General features: G+C 37.9%; 1 long non-coding RNA gene across 1 annotated transcript; it reads left to right on the top strand.

Annotated features, from left to right (window-relative positions):
• The first annotated feature begins 246 nt into the window (after window positions 1–246).
• Window positions 247–11,108, top strand: LOC113646765. Its single transcript, XR_003441520.2, has 3 exons — window positions 247–606; window positions 9,744–9,934; window positions 10,602–11,108. It is a non-coding gene; the product is annotated as an uncharacterized LOC113646765 (long non-coding RNA).
• The last annotated feature ends 355 nt before the right edge of the window (window positions 11,109–11,463 follow it).

The raw sequence follows: 11,463 nt of genomic DNA, 5'->3' as shown, positions 1-11,463 counted from the left end.
CCACTGCTGGACTTCTGAGCAAGGCCCTTAACCCTATGACAGAAATGTGTATGTTGCTCTGGATAAAGGAGTCTGCCAAGTGCTGGTAAGTATAGGTAGGTGCATTTTCACCAAATTGACCAATCTTCTGAGCCAGCAAGCTAAAATGATAATACAGCTAAAATAAAACCTACCTACCTAAAACCTGGTGAACATGTATCCAAAAATCTTCAATACCCTTTCTCAATTCTAAGATAGAACCACTATCCTTATTGTGGGGTGGATTTTGTTTAAAGGAAATGACTTCTGACCTTTGTAGGTCTTTTCCTTCTTACAGAATGTAGATGGTAAAAGCTTTGTATTAATATGTTTCATCTATGTCCATCCATCCGTCCATCCATCTTACACTGCTTATCCTTCTCAGACATGGGGAACCTGGAGCCTCTCCCAGAGACTCTGGGCACAAGTCAAGGTTTACCCTGGACAGGATGCCAGTCTATCGCAGGACACACATTTACACAACCATTCACTCACTATGGACAATTTAAAGATGCCAATCAGCCTATAACATGCCTTCAGACTGTGGTATAGAAAACCGGAGAACCCTGAGAAAACCTCCAAGGCACGGTAAGAATTCCACACACCCACATGATAAAGACGGGACTCGTTTTATTTACGTTAACTTTAAATCCTATACAGATTTCAGGTCACTGCTAGAATGTGAATCTTCTCAGACAGTTCAGGTCAGTTCAGTACAGACATGCTAATGAATTAGCAGTAAGGATTCGGAACCTGTCGATATTTTCATTCTCACACTGCACCAAAATTAAAGATGGGGAAAAGCAACACATTGGATTTTTACGATCAGCGGAGCTGTAATACATTTTCATTTCCGTTTATAGCAGACGCTGTCACCCAGAGCAAGCTCCTTGAGTTCTTTACAGACACCGTAGCAAACAGAGCCTCATGCTAGTACAAATCACTCAGGGTCTAAGTGTACTATCAAGCTTGCAGCAAATCAAAGGTTTTATTTTTGTTGTTTTTTAAAGTGCTTTTTAAAAGTTTGGACTTGAAGTCTTCATTTGAAGAAAGCTAGTGACTCCAGACCATAGTTTATTGCTATCAACCTTGAATCGTGCGGGATGATGGGGCAGGTTGATGCCCACATTCATTACCATTCATGAAACCATCAATAAACCAAGGAACTACAGGTAGATACAATAATTATTAATGAAGTCAATCATTTTGGGGATTTTTTTTTTGTATACACCTCAACTCATTTCTTTTTCTTTTTTCTTTTCACGCCTGGTTCATGATTTAAAGTTTAAATGTAAGCTCCATCCACTAAGCACAGCAATGAACAAATCGTTTTCCTGCCTTCATTGTCAATTTGTGCGTCTTTATGATATAAAGTGTACGTCCTTATAATTTCCTTTATACATAAGGAATATAAATTTTTATACATTCCTTTATAACCACATTGTACTTTTCTTAAAATCTATTATCTTTCAATTTGGAATCAAGGAAATGGGAAAAAAAAGTTTTTTGATGACTGTAAATTCATAAAACATAATGAAATGCATATTCTTAGACTTATATAATGGACATTGCAAACCAGAATGCTGATATGATTGGATTTTACACTGAAGATAACAATTTTTATAACAGTGCATAATGTTTTCTATATTAAACAATAAATAAATGTTTTTAACAAACTTTTCTGTATGTCTTGAGAGATTACATATTTGAATTCCAACATCAAGAAACAGATTTGATTTTGTTTTATTATGCATGCAGATTTATGCTTTTTCCGGTAGACTCAAATCTATCTTTTATTAATTTTTTTATTTTAATTTTTTTTTAAAGGTTCCAGTACAAAATATACTTGCAAGCATATCAGTAATTAGCTGACAAAAATTGTTGTATCTTTATTTATTTCTTATTTATGAATGTATTATCTATCTATCTATCTATCTATCTATCTATCTATCTATCTATCTATCTATCTATCTATTTATTTTTTAGTTATGACCTTGTTTTCAGGCGACAGAACAAAAGAAAAAAAATGTTCACAAAAAATTTTCCTCAAAAGACCAAAACCATCATTTTTATTGGTTGTGTTTCAAGGTTTTTTAGCTTTACAACAAGAAAATGACTTATCGCAGAATAAACACAATGCGAAAGGCACAACAAATAATCATCCATTTGATTTGAAATTTCTTCTGTAACAAAAAATAGTAGCAAACAAATCATCTCTAAAATAGTTCATTTTTTGGATTTTTATTTTGAACTTGAATCACATAAAATTTTTTGTAAAAAAAAAAAAAAAGAAATTGTTAGAAACTGTAAGTGACAGAATTGTGTATATATTTATCCGTGTAGCTGAAATTTCTTCAACAACATTTCAGTGTAGTTATGAAGCTCATAGTTTATTTTCCCGCATATTAACACCATTATTTTGAATAATGTGGTGTGATGTTTACATATTTTGACTTGTTTAATTCGTGATTTAGTCTCTGATATGTTTAATGTATTTGTCGTGTTTTACTTTTAATCAAATCTCCAATATTTAGTTTCTCATTTTTTGATTAAACCAGTTTGATCTTGTATAGTATGGAAATCTTTTCTCCATAACCAATAATAATAATAATAATAATAATAATAATAATAATAATAATAATAATATAAGTATTCGAAGAGATGTATCTGTAATTCTGTAATTGCAAGTCAGGGTGTTATTTTTATTTCCATCCGCTGTTTTCTACGGCATAATAAAAATTTTTCTTTAGGCTGGGATTTTCTCCTCAGTAAAAATTACCTAGATACTGTATGTATGCTAATTCTGTGCTTACACTGTTGTTGGGATTCAAAAACTAATCCCAATTCCTTAAAGTCCCAAGAGCACATGAGTGGGTCCATATTGACATTCCTCACTGTCGTTACTACACGGCTTTTCAGCGTAAATGAATAATTCATGGTAGTCGACAAATAATACGCTTTAAGATGAATAAATGAATAATAAGCTTGGTGAATATATTGAATTAAATTCGTTTGGTGTAAAAAGTCTTCTTCTGAAAGAACGTTCTGTGGTAGAGTAAAATAAATTGCAGTCAGAATTTTTATGAGATATTTTCCAAATTTATGGATGTAAACGTGGGACTGTTTTGGAAAATCCGTCGAACGACGCTACGGCTTCAAACGCTGGACTTTAGGAAGCCGTAAACATACGATATTTTAACAATCGTGTGGTAAAATTTGGATGCGAAAAGAAATGTAGAAGATCGAGGTACTGTGTTGCGATTTGACGTCGCTAAAGATTTCGCATTCTAAAAATTCCATTTCGGAGTCTGCTGCGAAAATATCTGTGACGTCAACATCGAAGTTTTCAAAACATTAAATGATTTAAATATATTCCGAGTAAAAAAATGTGAGAACGAATGATCGCCGGAGCGAAATGCGACGATGATGAGGCTTTTTTTTTAAATACCGTGAGTGACTTTTACGTCATGATGAAACAGGAAATGAAGTGAAAAAAAGAAGAAAAACAAAAAACAAAGTGAAAATGCATTTCCCCGAAACACAAAACTCAATTACAATTGATCAGTAATGTTGTATTTTGATAATGCGATTAATGATGTCGTAACGTTATGGAGACGTGGACGTGGAGTCTTTCAGTGGGATTGAAATGAAATTTTAATGCGATTTTTCTTAATGGATTTTTAAAATGCTAGAACTTTGTTTTGCGAAAAGATGCAAAAGATGAATATATTAAAGAAAAGTTCTCGGAAGTGGTCAGTGTGTGAGAGATCACATGATTCATCCCAGTCGTGTCCTCGGAAAACCTTCGAGGAAGCCGGTGAAGCAGCCCGGATCCTCGGATCCCTCCCACTCCGAGTCGTTAAATGTGTAAGCAGAGATATGAGATAAATTAGTCATGTGGGCTAATGTGTGCTCTGTAATCCCACATCAAACAGAGAGACAGCAGCCATGGCGTCTGCTTCGTTCTGTTTACCGTCTCTGCAGTCGTCAGCCATGCGGACATTAAGATGAAGTGTTTTCCACGAGAGTGTTGAAAAGATTCTTTAGTCCTCGGTGAACAGACTTCCTCGTGCTGGATGAGAGTTAAGTTTTGTGCTGATTCTGTGCATCTGTTAGTTTGTAGACAAACAAATGAAGATGGATGATATAAACGATGCAGAATTTAGATCTTCTGTTCCTTATTTTCTCTCTCCCACTTCTTTTTCTCTCCAACACTTTCTCCCTCCCTCCTTCCCTCCCTCACTCTCTGAGTTTTTCTTTCTCTCACCTTCTCCCTCTCTTATGCTCTCTTTCTATTCACTCTCTTTTTTTCTCTCTCTCTCCCACTCGCTTGCTTTTTTGTGACTCTCTCGCTCTCTTTCTTGCTCACTCTCATGTTCTCTCTCTCCCCCACTCTCTTTTTGCTCTCTCTCTCTCTCTCTCTCTCTCTCTCTATTTGCTCTCTCTCTCTCTCTCTCTCTCTCTCTCTCTCTCTCTCTCTCTCTCTGTCTGTCTCTCCTGACTCTCTTTTTGCTCTCTCTCCTCTCTTTTTCTCTCTTTGCACTCTCCCTCTCTCTCCCTCTCTCTCCCTCTCTCTCTCCACATTCTCATGTTCTCTCTTTTTCTCTATTTGCTCTCTCTCTCTTTCTCTCTCTCTCTCTCATGTTCTCTCTCTCTCTCTCTCTCTCTCTCTCTCTCTCTCTCTCTCTCTCTCTCTGTCTGTCTCTCCCGACTCTCTTTTTGCTCTCTCTCTCCTCTCTTTTTCTCTATTTGCGCTCTCTCTCTCTCTCTCTCTCTCTCTGTCTGTCTCTCCCGACTCTCTTTTTGCTCTCTCTCTCCTCTCTTTTTCTCTATTTGCGCTCTCTCTCTCTCTCCCCACTCTCTTTTTGCTCTCTCTCTCTCTCTCTCTCTCTCTCTCTCTCTCTCTCTCTCTCTCATGTTCTCTCTTTTTCTCTATTTGCTCTCTCTCTCTCTCTCTCTCTCTCTGTCTTCTCTCTCTCTCAAGCTCTTTGGTTCACTCCCACATGTCAGGTCAATAAAAAGAGATACTATTTTGTAGAATCCACCATTAGCTGGAAAAAATAAGCAGTACTAAAAACACATTAATGCCACTTGCTTGTCAAAAGAGAAACGCTGACCAGTATTTATTTATTAACACTGCGGCGTGAAAACCTGATCTGATCTGATCTGATCTGATCTGATCTGATCTGGTCTGGTCTGATTTGGTCTGATCTGATCTGGTCTGATCTGGTCTGATCTGATCTGGTCTGATCTGGTCTGATCTGATCTCACACAGTTGCCCAGTGTCTCATGCTTCATTTGGGTTCTAAAAGTGGAGACACATTTTCCGCCCAACTGAGCCGTTTAAAAGGTCTGACCTCCCGGGATAAGAGAACGATAAGCGAGATCTCTTGCTCTTTGTACTCCATTTCTATCCTCTGATTGTTTTCCTCAATGTTTCAGTTTTTTCTTTCACACTTACAGAAGAAAAGTGTGAAAAATTGTTCTTTTTTGTTTCTTTGACATCGACTATCTGCCCTATATCTGTAGTATGAATGTTTTAAATAGAAAAATAGATGTATTGCACATTTAAAGCAAATTACGCTCCATTTATCAGTCTATATCCTTGTTTCAGGGTGAAATATATATTTTAATGCCTTTAAATATTTTCAGTTTGGTCCTGAGCTCGGGTTAGTGTGAGTGTAGGTTAGTGTAGGTTTCCTCCTTGTCCTCAGTTTTCTTGTTTTCAGTTATTGTCTCTGGTTAAACAGCTGTAGCTTCTGACGTCTGGTCTTCTCTGTAAGCATCATGTTCCTTTATGTAATCTGTAAGCTTTGTGGTGTTAATCATCCCAAACGCTTCTGCAAATCAAAGCGTCACCGATGCTCAGAATCCGAGCGTGATTAGCGGCCGTCGTACATCGGTCGTGATTACCTCTTAATATCCTGATGCCTGTCTATAAGAATAACTTCTAGGCGTAGCAAAGGCACTTTCCAATGCCATCATGGATTTCCTCAACCCACACAGAGAGGGATGCTTTAGATGTTAGGTGAGCTGAAGTAATGAGAAGAGATGGAAGACGCCTTTCCCATTAAGCCGGAGAAGATCATACAGAATGTAGCATTTATCTCTGTTGTACCTGCTGACAGGATGTTCCCAAAGCTCAAACCACCTGCATTAGAGCCGAGTTGATTTTCATGTAACATCAGTACCTGAGAGATGTCAGGAATTAAACACAGACACTGTCTCTCAGAATGGAGGATTTATCAACATGGTGAAATAAATACACTCATGGATCGGGATTATATAAATGCACTGGATTATGGATCGCGATTACATAGGTGCACTAGATTATGGGTAAGATTTATATAATTGCACTGGATTATGGATTGAGATCATATAAATGCACTGGATTATGGATTGAGATCATATAAGTGCACAGGATTATAGATCGGGATCGTATAAGTGCACAGGGTTATGGATCAAAATCATATAAATGCACAGGATTATGGATCGGGATTATATAAGTGCACTAGATTATGGGTCAGATTTATATAAATGCACAGGATTATGGATCGGGATCCTATAAATGCACAGGATTATGGATCGGGATCATATAAATTCACAGGATTATGGATCGGGATCATATAAGTGCACAGGATTATGGATCGGGATCATATAAGTGCACAGGTTCATGGATCGGGATTATATAAATGAACATGATCATGGATCGTGATTATATAAATGCACTGGATTATGGATCGGGATTACATAGGTGCACTAGATTATGGGTCAGGTTTGTATAAGTGTACTGGATTATGGATCGAGATCATATAAGTGCACAGGTTCATGGATCGGGATTATATAAATGCACTGGATTATGGATCGGGATTACATAGGTGCACTAGATTATGGGTCAGGTTTATATAAGTGTACTGGATTATGGATCGAGATCATATAAATGCACTGGATTATGGATCAAGATCATATAAATGCACTGGATTATGAATCGGGATTATACAAGAGACACTCCAGACGTCTTTTATGGCTTTCTTTTGTATCACAGAGCCGAAACCTCTCAACAAGGCAGAATGAAACAGCCTCATGACTGTGTTTATGTTTTCCTAACACGTAATAGTATTTTAACTCCACTGGGTTCCACCTTCAGATTGATGCATCAGCAAGGTTGCATGGACATTTCAGCCAACCTGCATACATTGTCTCTTTTTTTTTTGTAGACATAAGAAACGCTGTTACTCCTTCAGTGTAATTTAATCAATACGCTTCCATGGAAACCTGTTTGTAATAACCGAGCGGTGCGAGGTGTGTGAGGTGTGAGGTGTGTGTTTGACTCTCAGCCGTGTAGCTGCGTGTTCGAGGCAGAGAATGACATGGATTTTGAATATGTGTGGTGTGAAGTCTGTATAATAAGGAAGGTAATCAGGATAAACGGTAAACGTCATTAAGCACAGAGTCATCAGCTTTAATTCATGCTCATGCTGACACATGGATATTTATTGTTTTTTGAGGTCTGACCGTTTTTTTTGTTTATTTTTGTTTTGCGTTTTAAATACATTTCAAGTTGAATCCCAAAGTAATGTTATTGTGTTCAGTACTAATACCATCGATCAAAGGGAACGATTTCAGTACAGATGCTAGTTAAATAAATCACAGACTCGGTCTGGTTTAAAATGATATAAGGCAATGAGTCATTTAAAAGGCAAAAGATGAGAGACTCTTATTTGAATCTTAGTAGAGTCAAATGAATGAATCACTGAAATGACTCTGTTTAGTGCTTTATATATTCCTTTCTATCTGGGAATGAACTAAACCCAATTATTATTATTATTATTATTATTATTATTATTATTATTGGATATTGTACTTTTACATATTATTATATTATGTACAGGTAAACTCCGAGTTATGATACTAAGATTTACGAATTTTTGATTTTACGATGGACAGCGATACGACAAAACTGTAAAAATATTTTCAATTTCGTGTGGCAGGCAATCGTAGCCGCTTACGTGGTACGATACGTTGGCGCCCTCGCCTTGCTGCCTCCTGAGATGCCTCGCCTCATTCTCGCTAGTGATTGGCAGAGTCAGTTGTCTTGGAGTTAGAGTCTGCGATAACTTAGTTGAGTACAATACGATGTATGATACGTAGCTTTAAACTATTAACCAATTACAGTATACTAGCCCATACCAATTGGAAGGTTGTAAGTTCAAACCTCAGGTACATAAAGCTGCCACTGCTGGGCCCCTGAGCAAGGCCCTTAACCCTCCATGTATAAAATGAGGTTAAATGGAAGCCGTTCTGTATAAGGTTGTCTGCCAAATGCCAGAAATGTAAAAAAATACTGATCCCCATTCTTAAAGACTCTTTGGTAAACTAGTTTAACTCACTAAGAATGAATGAATGAATGAATGAATGAATGAATGAACGCTGCACACGGATCGGAATATGGTCTTATCTTTATATCCGATCGCTCACCCACAGGAAAATAAAAACCCCTTGACTATTGATCTGTTTGTTTTCGTATTCGTTATGAACAGGATATGATTTCTTCTTGTTCGGCCTAAACATGTGAGCACACAAACATTAACTCGTACTCTGAGCATCCGTCGCCATCCGGTGATCCGTGGTTCAGTTTGTTACTGACTCAAACATAGTTTTGTGACATTTGGTAAGTTTCTAATTTCTGCTCTAATTACGGGGAACAGATTGCGGAGGCTAATACATACTTACAGATTTGGAAATGTAAAAAACTACAAACAAGCCTGGGCACAATCGTTAAAACGCACACACATTTACGCACACACATTTACACACACACACACACACACACACACACACACACACACACACACACACACACACACACACACACACACACACACACATTTAAACACACACACACACACACACACACACACACACACACACACACACACACACACACACACACACATTTATACACACACACACATTTATACACACACACACACTTACACACCCACACACACATTTAAACACACACAATCACACACACACACACACACACACACACACACACACACACACACACACACACACACTTAAACATACACATTTACACACACTTACACACACTTACACACACACACACACACACATTTACACACACACACACACACACACACACACACACACACACACACACACACACACACTTAAACATACACATTTACACACACTTACACACACTTACACACACACACACACATTTACACACACACACACACACACACACACACACACACACACACACACACACACACACACACACACACACATTTAAACACACACACACACACACACACACACATTTAAACACACACACACACACACACACACACACTTGGAGATCAGTCTACAGCAGTGGTCTTTAATTTTTCCATGGACTAGAGGGGCAGTTGGGGGTGGGGTTGTCACGCTTATAATAAAATAAAATAAAGTGCATTTAATTATTATATATACTGTATAATGTAAACCGGAATTTTAAGCAACCCATTTTTACGATGGTTTCGATGTATAGCCGGTTGCCACATATTCCACAGAACGATCACCTGTTGAGATGAAGCCTTTAATTTAAGTAGGACTCGGAGTATTTTCTATTAAATGCATCCTTCTGAAGTGATAATTTTTTTTTCTAAATAATAAAATCTTATTTTTAATTTTGATTTTATTTTATTTCACAGTCTGCAGGTTGTTTTATTTCTACGCGGCCTGGTAACAAACGATCTACGAGCTGGTGTTTGGGGAATCCTGGTCTACAACATATGTGTTTGGACTGGGGGAGAGAACTGGAGTAGCCAGAGGAAACCCCTGAAGCCCAGGAAGAACACGCAAAGTCCACACACAGGACGGAGGCTGGAATCGAACACTGAAGGTACAAGTCTAACCACTAAGCCACTTATTCTGTGCAGAATAAAGCATTTCCATTACAAGGTAAAAATGGGTCTAAAATAACTTGATACTGTAAGTGCACGTAGAAATGACTATTGATCTAATACCACAGGGAAGCTAGATACTGGGAGTTTAACTCTGTAATATTTTTGCCTTTGTCTAATAAAACTGCACCTGAGTGACCTGCTGAAGTAAATCCTCCCATTTCTAAGCAATAAACGAACATTTAAAAGGACAGGCTTGAAAATTCTTTGCAATATGAAATCAATCGAAGCAAATAAAAAAACTCCGCGCCGGACTTCTCCATACCAGGTCTGCAAACTTTTTTTTTTTATTATTATTTAGAAATTAGACGATCGCATGTTCTGAAGTGCACTCCAAATACAAAAAAAGGATAATTTTCAAACCTCGGCAACATCTGATGATTGTGCGGAATCTCTTCACGCTGCAGAATCTTCCCCTCATACTGAGATCTAATCCGTTCATCAGTAAAGTGAAGCACTTGGGAGATACACAAAGCCCATAATTAACGTGCAGATCTCAGGGTGGAGGATCAGCCTCGGGTCACGGGCTAGGAGCAGACGATATTTGTGCTTCGTTTCCTTTTTCTTGTTTCACCTGACTTCCTTTTTTTTTTTTTTTTCATTTAGATCACATAATCACCCAGCAGATCTCTGCATTTCTTCAGCTCAGGCCACAGCAGAAAGCCGATAACTCGGACAGTGGGCAAGTCCATTTGATGAGAAAGCATCGATCATGTAAGGCTGAGTCATTCTCTCACACTCTGAGGGAGATGGACTCACTGATACGGCCTGCAGACTTTTATCTCCTGGCAAGTGAAGTCCATGGAAACAGCAGATCACGAGAGCTCCACTTGTCTATTTTTTGCCTTTGACAATTCTGTCATTTTTTTTTCATGGACTGAAATCTGATTTGCAAAGAAGATTCATTTTTCAAGAGTCATCCATCTACGTAAAATGCCTGCCATATAAATGGATAAGAAAATACCATTGTTGAAAATGTAATGCTTGGCTAATACAGATTGTTGCCTGGTTCTAAATAAGACACAAAAGTGGTTAGGTTTTGTTTCGCACCAGCTCTTTATGTGACCACTTGTCTGAAGTCCTATTATTAAAGAGCTTTGACTCCTTCTTAGGAGGTATTGTTTATTTGTTACACCAACCGAATGTGCCAGGCTACATTGCAGCTAACTACAGTACTCACTTCCTAAATAGAGGGTAATCATTTTGTTCTTCACACAACTTTTTGAAATGAATGCAATGCATTTTTACTGTCTGCAGACCTTCTGCTCTGTCGAACAGCAGTAGGTTTATACAATACATTACACACATTTGACTAGCGATGACGCAACCGTTTGAATGTACGGTATATTTCTCCACACTTGTTGTGTCCCTGTAGTCGAAAAACATAGTGAATGTGCCCACTAGGGAGTACTTAGATGAGATAAAACATGATGAAGTGCACTCTAGAGCATCCATACTGTGGAGAAAA

This window comes from Tachysurus fulvidraco, chromosome 2 (genome assembly GCF_022655615.1).
Source record: "Tachysurus fulvidraco isolate hzauxx_2018 chromosome 2, HZAU_PFXX_2.0, whole genome shotgun sequence".
NCBI classification, from domain to species: domain Eukaryota; kingdom Metazoa; phylum Chordata; class Actinopteri; order Siluriformes; family Bagridae; genus Tachysurus; species Tachysurus fulvidraco.
The sequence above is the reverse complement of the archived record's forward strand: the minus strand, read 5'-3'. Positions and strand labels throughout refer to the sequence as shown.